We start from the raw sequence: 14,079 nt of genomic DNA on the forward strand, positions 1-14,079 counted from the left end.
GGAACTTTTTGTATTTTGACCTCTTCAAAAAATAATGTAAATACACAATAACTAATTGCAGTGGGAAACTGTTGTGTTGTAATTTTTTGGAAAGAACAGTCAGGCTTTTATAGGTCTCCCTCGCTAACATGAAAAAGAAAAAAAGAATAAAATATGCCATCTGATGAGGCCTGGGACCAAAATCTTCTGATTCTTCGATTTGAAGTCAAGGGCCACAAAAAATCCACTCAAGGGCCACAAATGGCCCCCGGGCCGCACTTTGGACACCCCTGCTCTAAACAATCCTTCCTGAGGCTCCATCAAGGACACACAGATAGCTGCCACGTGGGCGCTCCAAAACAACGTTAGAGTCAGTCTGTCAGAGGATTGTTTGTACCATGGTTTTCCATAAACATGGTCGAAGTTGTTAGACGCATGAGAGGTACAGTGTAAGTCAGTAAGTCGCTTGAAGTCTGAGTCAGGAGCAACTTTTCTTTTGTCATTTCAATAAATTGATGGGTCGATTGTCCTAACTGTAGTCTCAACTCATAGATATATTTCAGTTCAAATGGGGCCCATTGTACAGCTGTAACACGTGTCAGGATCGTCATCATCAGGTCCATGATGAGAAACCAGAAATGAATGACGTATCTTTAGATTAGAAACCCTTTCTCTAATGGTTTCCCCAGAGGCAGATATAGAATAAATCTATCTGCCACTATATCTAATTGGGGTAGACAAAATAATTCTGTGATCTATGATCACAGAATGAGTAGCCTCAAAATCAACCATAAATTTAACCAGTTTCCCCAAAATTTCTATCGTAAACCCACAGGTTTGTTTTGAAATGCGGGAATCAAATCAAAATAACATAAGTACCCAAAATAAGTAAATAAACAAAAGTTCCTACAAAATAAGTGAATAAACAAAAGTTTCTAAAAATAAGTAAATAAACACATTTCTAAAAATAAGTAAATATGTTTCTAAAAAATAAGTAAATAAACACATTTCTGGCAGGGGTTGTGTTTGTAACTCTAAGTGTGTTAATGCCTCCTGTGTGTGTAACCTATGTGAATCAGTAGAAGCAGGCGCCGTTTCAACAGAGTGTAGCAGTGTGTGTGTGTGTGTGTGTGTGTGTGGGGTATCTCACGCCCCTGGGCAGGACCCTCAGCAACTGGGTTGACGTCTGCACCTGGAGTCCCAACCTCCCGTCCGTCCCCACCGGTGGCTCCTCCTTCAGCTCCTCCTCGCTGCGGGCAATCGTCCCTTCATCGGTCAGGTTGCCAGCATGGTACACGTCAGAATGTCAGTCAAGGGCTCGGCCCCCTTCGCATCCGTGTCTTTGGGACAGGCCCTGGAAACGGGCAGCAGCTTATGCAACAGTGTCTCTCTTTTCTTTTCTGCTCCCTTCTCGCTCATTCACCACGTCCTGAGCGTGTAAAACGTGTCTTTGGAGCTCTCCATACCTTACACCATGACACCATGTCTGCCCTGCAACATCCATAGTGTGGTTGCAGAGGAGGCCTGAGTGACGGTTAAAGGCTTCCGTCAGGCAATGCAGGAAATCAGCAGCTTGCTTCTCTGGGCGCTGCATAACACTCCTGATAGCGCCGGTATCAGTGTTTCTGAAGAATTCGTCTCTCAGGTCTCGGGTCAGAGCAGGTATCAGTGTTTCTGAAGAATTCGTCTCTCAGGTCTCAGAGTAGCAACAGCAGCTTTGTATTCCAGTGTCTGTGTTATCCCAATCCGGATGCTTTGCTCTTTGGTCTGGAGCTGGCAATGTTAGGGCTGTCATAACGTTGCGATGTTGGAGAACCGTTCGCTGGGCCCTGTTGATCATGGGGAGGAGGCTGGTCATCTGGTTCCGGCTGGTCTGGTTCCAGTGGTGGCAGGGACGGTGGCATGGGAGGGTAGGAGTCCAGGTCCAAGTCCGTCACCCTGAGGGCCTGCAATGGTGCCTGCAATGGGGCATAAGGAGACAGGCGTGAGGTATCACTAGACCTATATGGAGGTGGGCTGAACTGGTTTTTTCTTCCAGTTACATCTCCACCTTAAACTCTTCCCTCTGCCATCTTTTACATGACCTTTTTTCCTCTCTCTCTTTTGCAGCGAGAGTCTCACTGCAGTTTTCCACATTGTCATGCTTTTGCTATGACTCCCATATCTTTTCAAATCCTTAACTTTCACCTTTACCTTTTTCTTTTATTTATACTGTCTTTATTTATATTATTATTATTATTATTACTATTATTATAACTGATTTAAGTTCAACGAAACTCATTCTGGAAATCCATATTCAATCATCCACTCATTCAGACATTCGAAACATTTTTCACCGTATTTGTTTTTTTGTTGTTTGTTTGTTTTTTTCCCTTTTTTCCTGTTTTCTCTTTTTCTTTTTTCTTTTATATCATAATATTACACAATGGACTGTCGGGGAAAGGCACTTGACACTTAGTGGATCCGGACCCCCCTGTTACAGTCAAGACGTCTCTTGCTGGCTTTCCTAACTTTATAGTGCCGAAATGCTAAGGGCACTGGCTTGCCACGAGGATATTCTCACACTTTGAACATCCCTGGAAAGTCCCCTGATTCTTCACTTTTATAGTGCTCGAATCATAAGAGCACTGAGTCTCCAAGAAAAATCCTTGATTTCTATTCTTTATAGTGCATGTAATCAGAAGAACACTCGATTTTCCCCCTGGAAAATCTCCGGATTTCAGATTTTATTGTGCTTGAAATCATAAGAGCACTGATCTTTTCTTGGAAAGTCCCTGATTTTCTCTCTTTACAGTGCTTGAAATCATAAAAACACCCGTCTTCCCTTTCCCAGAAAGTCCATAATTATGATTTGAATAGTATCTCACCCAGTATTCTCTCGGATCAAGTCCGTTGGATCCAGGCGGCCGTAGACGCAGGAAACGAGATTCCGGCTCCCCTGTTCAAACAGGTGGACTGAGTTTTTTTCCTCAGGCTGGCCAAGCACCGTTCTCCCGTTCCCCTCGTGTAGCAGCTCGCTGGATCCTGCCGACAACGCCAAATTGTTGTGGAATTTTTCACATTACCAAAGAGTGAAAATAAAGAGTGAGAAGATCTATTCAAAAAGGAAGCCCAAGATCGATCTGGTCTCAACGAACATTTATTCGAAGGCAAGATAAGCGTTCGAAGACCCCTCTCTCACACGGTGAGGAGAGAAAGAGGCCCCGAGAAAAGGCAAACATGAACACTTATACATTTCCATCACACTACACAGATCACTCCCCCATCACGCCACATAGAGACACTGCCCACCTGGCAGGGCACGATCAATCCCCTAGTGTGAGAAAAGAGACTACATGACTATTTACCATCTCCCAAGGCTGAGAAGGAGATGAAGTCCAGTGAGAAAGAGCCTTGGTGACTCTTCCCACATGTACAGAGTGTGAGAAACAGAATAAAGGGAACAAACTGATGGGAAACAAAACACCCAATATGCTGTGCATGTAGTATTCTAAGACATTTCAGATACATTAGATATGACAGATTCTATGAGACCTTCGTAGTACACATGGAGTAAAATTTTCCATAACAGCGTTTTGCAGTAAAGGCTTTGCTGATGGAAAACATGATGTGGTTCTGCTGCGGGGGAAACAGTGAAGGAGACCATGGCACCATGTAGAACAGCCATCCCCAATTAGCGGCCCCCGGGCCAAATCCGGCCCGCGAGGGCTCAGTGTCCGGCCCGTGCGGACCCAGTGACACAATGTAATAACCTGACATTAGTTGAAATATAGTGTTTGTTTGTATTTTGACCTCATCCCTCACCGTACACTTGACCCGTATTACTGCCCTTCTGCGCATGCGTACACGTATGCGCGCACACGCTTAATCCTCTTCTCTCAGTCATCACCAGCTAGCCGAACGCTTTAGCAAAGCGAAATATTACCAGCAAGAGACGATAAATAATGGACCAAGAACAACATGGCCTCTGTTAAGAAGCGGAAGGTTGACCAGGAGAACCGTCAGTTTAAAGCTAACTGGACACAGGAATTTTGTTTTATTTTACCGGACCATGCCAATGCAAAACCAACATGTTTAATATGCACGCAAACTGTTGCTGTGAGTAAAGTCGAGAATCTAAAGCGGCACTTCAACACTATGCATGCAGTTAGCTTCAATGCCAACTACCCAACAAAATCAGATCAGCGTAAACTGAAAATAGCAAGCATGCTAACGTCGTACAAGCAGTCCGTTTCTACTATAAACAAATCAACATCTGCACAAGACAGCGCCACAGCTGCATCACTGCAGGTTTCATGGACCCTTACTAAAGCTAAGAAGCCCTTTGCTGATGCCGAGTTGATTAAAACATGTGCAGTTGATATGGCAGGTGAAGTTTTAAGTCATGATGAGAAAAAGAAGAAAGCTGTTGTGGAGCTGTTAAAGCAAGTGCCACTGTCGGCAAACACGGCAACCAGAAGAGTAGAAGTTTTAGCAGAGGAGTGTTTTTGCATTCTACTCACCGATCTGAAGAAAGCAGAAAACATATCACTAGCAGTAGATTCGTCCTGTGACCGAACCGATATGGAGCAACTGGCTGTGTTTGTAAGATTTTTTGATGGGATGACATTTCGGGAAGAGCTGCTTTGTTTGCTTCTTCTACCGGGGCGCACAACCGGAGAAATCGTATTTAACGAGTTGACACAGTTCTTTGAGAAGAACGGCTTGGATTTGAGCAAAATTGTATCAGTGGTGACAGACGGGGCTCCATCAATGGTGGGACAACGCAAGGGCTTGGTAAGCCGGCTCTCCTCCGCTAACCCCGCACTGTTGACATTTCACTGCATCATTCACAAAACAGCGTTGTGCGGGAAACTCAGTGGAGAAATGCAACAGGTGATGGATACAGTGACAAGACTTGTTAACTTTGTTCGTGAGAGCTCTAGTCTGCAACATCGTCTTTTCAGAGCTTTGCTGGAGGAAATGTCCTCTGAACACAAGGATCTTCTGCTGCATAACGATGTTCGCTGGTTGAGCAAAGGCCGTGTGTTGGAGAGGGTGTGCGACCTGCGTGAGGAGATTGTGTTATTTTTGTCCAATCTGCAAAGCAAAAAAGCCCAAGAATTTCGGTGCTTTTTAATTGACAAGAAGGTGATGGCAGATGTTAATTTTTTGTGTGACATTATGTCTCATCTAAACCACCTAAACCTGCAACTACAGGGCCAAAACCACACTGTTGCTGACATGTACGAGGCAGTTGAATCTTTCCAGTCAAAGCTGAACCTTCTGGAGAGAGACATTCACGGAAGAAAGTTGCACTTTCCACGGCTGCGGGAGCATTGTGAAAAGCACGACATGCAGGAACATCCAGCGATGAAGGATTTTGTGTTTAGCAAAAAACTTCAAGGAACGATTTGAAAACTCACCTAAACTCTCAAGTGACATCCTCCTCTTCCTGAGACAGCCGTTCTCTGTTCCAGCTGATGGCCAGTGGACTGCAGAGGCCAAAACACTGGTGCCTTCTATTGATGAGGCAGCTCTTCAGATGGAGGTCTTGGAAATGGCAACTTCTGATTTGCTCAAAGCACAGCACAAGGATGTTGGAGTAAGTGACTTTTGGATCAACATGGTTCCACAAGCTCGATTCAGAAACACCAGAGCTGTTGCAATGCTTTTACTGACAATGTTCCCCTCCACATATATATGTGAGTCATCATTTTCTTCAATGAACATGATCAAGAGTCAGGACAGAAACAGACTCTCCAATACACATCTTGGACAGTGCCTCAGGATTGCAACAACAGAGTACAAGCCCAACATCAGAAAGATTGCCTCATCCCGTCGCTCTCACTTCTCTCACTGATTGGTGAGTAAAAATATATTAATTTTCAATCAAAAAGAGTAAATTAATAAAATAAAATGAGAGACCACAATTACTTACTGTTAAAATGTCATGCAACAATAAAATAAACAAAATCATTGTAATTAAAAAAATAAATAAAACCAAATTATATTGTTTGCCACAAGAAAAGAAAATATTTGTTGTTTACAGCCCGTTATTTGGTAAAAACATATTTTAACTATGAAAAAATGCCAAGAGTATACAGAATCCTTTTTAACCAGCTATAACTTTCCCTACAAACGGAAGTAAACATGTCTGAAGAAAAAAAACTTCTGTCAAACCTGTAAAAAAAAAAAGAGGGAAAAAAAAGCAAAAGCACAAATTGGCTCTAGGCCATTTGATGTTCCAGAGGAGGAATACATCGTAGGGTCGTTACTGCGAGTTTTGAAGTGTTCTATACAGATTGTGGACTTTGGTAGACATCTTGTGTTGATCAAGCTGCATGACTATTTTAAGGAGCACTTCAAAAGTGAAGCGAAGGGGTTTTGGGTAAGTTAGGTTAAGTACATAAATCAAGCCTCGAAGCAGGGCACAGGCTGAGACAACCAAAGCCAGTTTAAGCAACACTTTCACGCCCTCAATGACAATGCCAATGTCTGCAGGTGGCTCCTGTAGTCCTTTCCCCTCCTTCCATATGACAAACACTGCCATGGTCAGCTGCTCCAGAGTCCTACAGAGGGGTACAGGACACAAACACAACCATCAATGGCCTCACTTCTTCTGTGATGAAGTTTTTGCATGATGTACCAATATTTGTTATGTGTTGGGCTATATCTTGGCTGGTGAGGGCAGGTGAACACCAGTTCCCCCATCGCAAAGTGCCTCAGTACACCTACTAGTTATTTCAGCACTGTATACTGCTACTGGATGCCTTGAATTTCCCTCGGGATCAATAAAGTATCTATCTATCTATCTATCTATCTATCTATCTATCTATCTATCTATCTATCTATCTATCTATCTATCAAAACAATAACGTATGAACAAAGCCATGAATTGAGCTTATTATTAATGAAAATGTAACCGTCTCATCAATGGGTTTACTCATTTATTGTTCCTTTGGACCATTTCTCATTGTTTCTGTTGCTCAGGGTTGTACATGCTGCTGTGTCACCAGCTGGATTTTTTTTGTTGTGTTTTCTCTCTGTTCCATTTTATTCTGCAGTACTTGAGCCTGAGTTAAACAGAAAATATTGACACTAGATGTAAAGATCCTATGTTCTATTTGTGATGCTGTTTCATAATTCATTTTGATAACCACTCAAAGAAGATTGACACAATCGCAAATGTAGTTGCTCAAGAACCTTTAGTCTTGAGAGCCTTTTTTAAATTTGATTGCTATCACTTATTTTTTATAAGTCACTTCCCCTCCACTTCCCCCTCACTGAGCTTTTTTGGAGAGTCCAGTCAAGGCTTGCATGCTATACCCCTGATGGTGAAATGATCCTGTTGTGTGTTTCTGTCATCTTATGTCTGTGAGAGTCAAATTGATGCTGCCACTGGTTCCATAAACTCAGACAATAGACTTGAATTCTGCAACAATGTGAAGGGGTGGGGAGAGAAACCAAGCTGTCTATGAAAGCTGACTTTATAAAGTTCATGAACATACTCACTGCTGCAGGGGAAAGCACTAACAGAACAAAAAAGATTTGTGTTGGATGTTTGTTGTGATAGTACTTTTGAATTTGACATCTCTTACACGGAGAAGATAATAATTTAGTGGAGTTTAGTGAGAGTCAAGTGTGCAAGATATGTGTAAGTGGGTCTACAGTATTTATCACATAAAGATGTCACTTATAGTATGTACCCTGATGTCTGTGTGTGTGTGTGTGTGTGTGTGTGTGTGTGTGTGGAGGCGATGCTGGTCATGCTAGTGTGTCATTTCCTGCAGCATCTTACTGATGTGTCAGCTGAAACAACCAGTCCTCCCTCTCTCTCTCTCTCTCTCTCTCTCTTTCTCTCTGTCTTCCTCTCTTGTTGTCTGACACTAAAAAGAATTACGAGTTTACAGAGACACTGAAGAGGAGTAAGAAGAGAACACTGGTCAATGAGAGGAGTGAAGTATTCAGCCCACAGAGCCACCTCTGTCGCTGTGGTACAAGAACTCGACAAATATTTGACAGAGTGCTGACAGTAACACGCACACACACACACACACACACACACACACACACACACACACACACACACACACAGGTCATTAGGTATGAAAGAACCCCAGAGCAGAAAGTCCTTCAGACCTCATAGACCAGTGTTTGTTGTTTTGTATTGTGTGTTAGTCCATGTGTATGAGAGCCACTTGTAACTCTCAAATTTAAGAGCATTAAAATGGGACATTTACAAAACATTGAAGTAAAATGAATAATAATAATAACCTGGTTAGAGAAGCTGGGCTGTACAGAATCTATACACTCTGATAATCAAAGGAGTGCAGAAGATGGAATGGAGTATTGTTGTACAGGAGAAAACAGAAAAAGTCCTTCCCTATGCACTGGTTCTTTCAAAATCGGCAGATTTTACATATTGACCTTTGTGAAACAAAGAGGGTCTTAGTTTTTCACAGCTTATTAGCAACAGCCTTGTTTACTGAGTCACCTGATCGATGTTTATTTTGTGGTGTCAGCTGTAAGATTGACAAAAAAACACTTGGACACCATTCTTGTTCCTATTAACTTCCTTATAATGACATGTACATTGTGTTACATGTTCTCAACACAAGTAAACCCATGTTGTTGTTTTTAACCATGTCTTCCTCTTCCAGTTCCAAACAGCTCCGAACATGTGAGTCATCGTCATAAGAATTATTCAGATAAATGCATATCATCTGCCTGAGGCACATATCAACTGTCTGGACCTGAAATGTTTCAGCTTGTGTTTGAGGGCACCGTGTTGCTTCAGAAAGAGAGAGACAAACATCATACAAGAGCAGGGGGAACATTTTCAATAAGTACATGTTGTACCCAAGTACCACTACATTTTACATTAAAATATATTGTATTAAACATTTGACTTGACCGACAGTACAGAAGAATCAGCAGCAGCATTTAGCTAATGAATAGACAAAAAGGTTATGGAGCCCTATGATCCAGTTCTGAGTATTTATGAAAAACAATGTATGTTATTTGGTCATGCTATTTTTTTGTTTGGCTTTTGTAGCAGGTTTGCGAGTTAACCTCAACACTGGTAAGTCTTTTTACTCACCCGACCCCTCTCTTTTATACTTGTGCCTCACTTTGTTCAGCACCCTACAGTGGGTAGCAACTCTGCATGCTTGGTGCTACCTCTGACAGGCTAGAACCAGCTCTGAGGAGCCACTACCAGAAGACTGAAGAAAATTGAAGCGTTACAAAGCATCATCAAAATCCTTTGATAGATAGATTTACATAATTAAAAATGTTCTTTGAGCTGGTGTCCACCTTTAAGAACCTGTCCCTCAAAGAGTGCACAGCCAAACATTTGCACAATCTAAAGGCTGTTTAGAAGAGATTGCCTATCAAAGGGAGACAGAGCTTTGGGTGACCTGCAGCAACCCCAGACCACTCACCACCAAAGTCCCCACAGACTCCCACAATACTCCATAAACATTTTCCCTTTGTAACTGAACCAGTGTTGAGACTGTTCTTGTGCTACCTCTCTGTAGAAGACCCATCATAAAGTTAGGCGAGACCACCAAAACTAAAACAAGGGGGTAACACACATCCACCTTATTTTGTGTTTTTTCCGTCAATCACAAAATGCACAAATAAAGCGTTAAGCTGCATTTTGCATTTTTAAGACAGAATTTAATGTAAGTAAATGTTGAATATCCCTGATATGAGATCGGAGCACTTCCAACATCCGTCCAAGCACATGAGAGCAGTCTTAGTCCCGAGGAGAGAGGAAAAACTATCTCTCTCTCTCTCTCTCTCTCTGTGTGCGCGCTGAGGACAGTCCACTGACTGTGTATACATTCAATACCAGTGGGTGTGGACTGTAGCTGTTTCCGTTCTACGTTCGTGAAGCTTTTTTACAGCCCTCATGGGCGCTGTCATCTTGGAATTTTGCAACCAGAGTCTGCGCAGTAGGGTCCGGCGGGAGGAGCCCTGGCAACACGCCCCGCCCACTTTGCGTACCGCTCTGATAGCTTACGCAGCCCAGCTACGCCAAGAACTTAAGAATCTTTACGGAGAGAAATTCATCTACCGACCATAAACGTGAGTACAAAACCACCATATATTTCAAGTCAAATATCTAAACGTAGTTCATTCAGAAATTAAGAAAATCACACTTTTTATATTAATTATTGAATTTAAACGTTTTTTCGTGTCCTGTATGTCTTGTTTATTGTTACTGGATGCCTTGAATTTCCCTCAGTATCTATCTATCTATCTATCTTCTTTAACTGTGTGGGTTATTAAACCTTTTATTTTTGGCAAAAAACGAACTAAAACTATTTTAAGCTAAGTTAGCAACATAAACTGTGTACAGATCGAACATATGCTGGTGAAAATATGTTATATGATTGAAAGTAGTGATGCACATAGTACTAAAGTTATATCTGCTGTCAGTAGTTACTTCAGTTCTATGTACATTTACAGAGTATGTGTTTCTGTGCATAACTGTGGAGTTGGTAAATGAATCTGTTTCATTAAGGTTTCTGTTTGTATGGACCTTTTCTCTGGTTCTTTTCCTTGTCTAAGATGTTTATCTCATTGTTTTTTATTATCCTCATTTTAGACACAAGGAAGAAGAAAGATGGCTGATACAGATACCCCTGCCAGCTCACCTGATGGTCTCCCTTACTTTGTTCTCCTCTCGGTGAACACCTTTGGACTGTGGAGGGAAGAGAGCATGCAAACTACTCACAGAGAGACTCCTGTCAGACAGGGATTCAAACCAGTAACCTCCTCACTTTTATAACTGAACCATCATTCACACTATGTGTTATAAATCAAATAAAGTATTCATTGATTTGAACCTTTTCTCTCCTGTTTTAAGCTGTAAAAACATGGACTGTCTCATGTTCTTGTAATGACAGAAGTCACAGCTGGGAAACAAATAGCTTTAAAAGTACATCAACACTCGAGTGCTGAACATTTAATGCAGGTTAGTGTTAAAGACAGCATGCACATAAAGACAGTAGAGTGGTATGATACAGACACGACTGAGAAGGCAATTACATTATTATATTTTATTCAATCACATGAAATGTAACACTAGTCTTGTAACTTGAACAAATACAGATTGTGCTTAAAAACATAGTGTGGTATTTTAAGCTACTTTCTTTCACTTGATTGTTCAGTTAGATGGAGGCAGTATTTAAGGTTTTTGTGGGTTATACAGGTTTGAAAGAGGCAAATGAGTGAACAGTATGTTAAAGTTAAAGCAGATTAATCTAAAAATAACAAAAACAAAATGTGGCTTATAAGAAAAACCTCGGTATTAAACAGCCTCTCTTTTCTTCCGTTCATCTTTTGAATGAATAGTCAAACATTGCTCAGGACGTGCGAGCTGCGTCCTCTGTGGCTCAGGCGCGACACTCGGCCCACTGTTTCACATCAGACCGCTGTCCAGTGTAAGATCAGACCAAACGCCCTGGTAAGAGAAGCAGTGGTCAGGTCCTGCAATCCTCCGAGGACGAGCTGGAAGAGAGAGACAACATGAGAAAAAGGAAATCCTCAGTTTAATGTATAATATGTTGGTGAAAACAGGGAAATACCTATTAAAAGACATAAAATCTTCATTAATGATTATATATGCAAAATAAGAAACATTAATATATAATTTTGTGAGAAACGTGATCTTTATGCCTTCTTTTATTGAGCCTGTCTGTCTCCTCCTAACCACCATAACAAGCAGCCTGTTTTGTAGTCTGTGTCAGGTTTTGTCAAGTTATAACACCATTTATTAATAAGCGTCATTAAATGTACAACATGATCAACTTGTGATTATTGGATTGGTAGTGTGTGTGTAAACTCATGCTGAATATTTGGCATTTTTAAGCAGCGTGATGCTTGGTTAATATTATATTACACCACTGCTGATTGTTTGTGTTCACGTTTCTGTCAGTCTCTTAAATCAGACAGAAGTTAAATCAGAGCTTACTTTAGTTTTATCCTGATATCTAGAGAAATATTCTACCTCATTATACAGTATTATAAATATCAGCCTGCATGGTGACATGTTAATCTCTGTATAACACACTCTTTACACAGACTGTAAACATGTACACTTACTTTTTTTAAAACCTTACCAGACCTATTTCTTATTTACTGAAACATAACTATACAGTCAATGAACGGCATCTATGAGCTGATTTTAATTACCATGTTTTTTATTTTAAATACAATTCCACTCACAAAAACGATATAACAATATCAAGAAACATATGTCAGTTCTTAGGTTTGCTCATATTAAAAAGTAAAATAAATAGATAAATCATACCTGATAACTAACCTAGCTTAGCCTGCTAATATGTTAGCTCGCTCGATAGCGCTTTAAGCAATGACACATAAATCAAACTTTATTACTTACTGTAAAAACTGCAAAGCTCCCTTAGAGTCCACAGGTCCGTGACATTAGTTTACTGCAGAAAAAACAGCTTTCACCAGCTCAAAAAAGACGAAAAAACTGAACAGAAAAGCTCCGTGGAGTCTCGGCTTCACTTCACGACGTAACTGCTTATTTACCAAGAGCGATACGCAAGATCCGCGGCTGTCAATCATCGCCATGTGTGACGTAAAATCCCGTTTTTTAACCTCAAATAACTTATTTAAAACAAACTTCACAGAAAAATGAGCACTTGAACACCATGTAGGGTGATAATATCTAATGATCACAGCAGAGTTTGGGTCTGGAAAAAAATTATGTGACGAGTATTTTAACTTAACAGTTTGACCCAAGTCCCGTCTGTTATCATTGAGGAGGCGGGGCTTATGACCTATACTGCAGCCAGTCAGTAGGGGGCGATCTAAAAAAAAAAGCTTCACTTCACAGGGGACCTTGTCCCGTCCATTATTTTTACAGTCTATGTTCAATACACATTGGAGCTGAGTTCTCTCTCTCTCTCTCTCTCTCTCTCTCTCTGTGTGTGTTTGTGTGACGTATGACGACAGTTGAAAAAAACCCTCGCCGGGAGGCATTCATGATTGGCTGTAAAGGAGAGAGACATCTGATTGACTGCAGACGACCCCCTTTTACAAAAACACATTTGTGGATTAGAGTGATGCTAGAGTCTCAAAACTCCAGTCACAAATGCAGGGAGGTTTACCAACATGGTCTATTGTCTAGAGGCCGAGTAAAACTCTGTCTCTACCTGATCTTTGTCTCTGCAGCGTCTGAAAAGCCACAGATCTCTCTGTCTGGAACTCACGCACAACTCAGGAATAGTTTACTTCATCACCAGAAGCCAGTGGCCGAATTGATATTAAACGGTGTTTACACCGGTCTTTTTGATCATGAATTCTATAACTCTGTTACGACACTAGAGTTCACAGAGAAACACACACAGTGCGCTGCGCACAAATAAAGAAAACAACAGAGGTTTAACTCTCCGAAAGCAGTGGTCAAATACCAAGCAAATATTATCCCAGTTTCACACTAATAACTCACTTATTAAAGTATATAACCATTTACCAAATTACTGTACTGCTAAAACTATTCACTTAGGCAAATGTTCCTCCGCTTCTAATGTTCTAAATCTAAACTCTGTGGCACTGAACTGACTGTGTACTGAATGTCCTCCTATTGCAACACTTCAAGGACACCTTCTTTACCAGAAACTGAACATCACGCCATTTCTGCTAAAACTTCTGCCGACACAGCATACAAATATTCTAGAGGAGGTACCTAACTGATAACTATATAATCTTGTGACTTCTAACATTTAAGGATAAGGATAAGGATAAACTTTATTGATCCCCCAATAGGGGAAATTTGGGTGTTACAATAGCTCCAAAAAACAGTAAAACAGGGAATATAAACAGCATCAAATAGCAAAAAGAAAAAAAGAACAGCTATGAGCCAGTTTACATTAATTAAATAAAGGGGTTAAAGAAAAATACAATAGACTTAAATAATACAAGGCATAAACACAATGTACCGTAAATTTCGGACTATAAGCCGCTACTTTTTGTCGCGGTTTTTAACACTGCGGCTTTTAAAACGATGCGGCTTATTTATGGATTTTTCTTGCGGGACAATGAGCTTGTGCCGCAAAAACATTTGACTTCGTCACATCG

At 41.0% G+C, this 14,079-nt stretch overlaps 1 long non-coding RNA gene across 1 annotated transcript; it reads left to right on the plus strand.

Annotated features, from left to right (window-relative positions):
* Positions 1 to 1,276: 1,276 nt before the first annotated feature.
* On the plus strand, positions 1,277 to 2,004 carry LOC306821575. The gene is made up of 2 exons (XR_013778813.1): positions 1,277 to 1,641; positions 1,686 to 2,004. It is a non-coding gene; the product is annotated as an uncharacterized lncRNA (long non-coding RNA).
* The last annotated feature ends 12,075 nt before the right edge of the window (positions 2,005 to 14,079 follow it).

The sequence above is a fragment of the Symphodus melops genome, assembly GCF_947650265.1.
Source record: "Symphodus melops genome assembly, chromosome: 3".
NCBI classification, from domain to species: domain Eukaryota; kingdom Metazoa; phylum Chordata; class Actinopteri; order Labriformes; family Labridae; genus Symphodus; species Symphodus melops.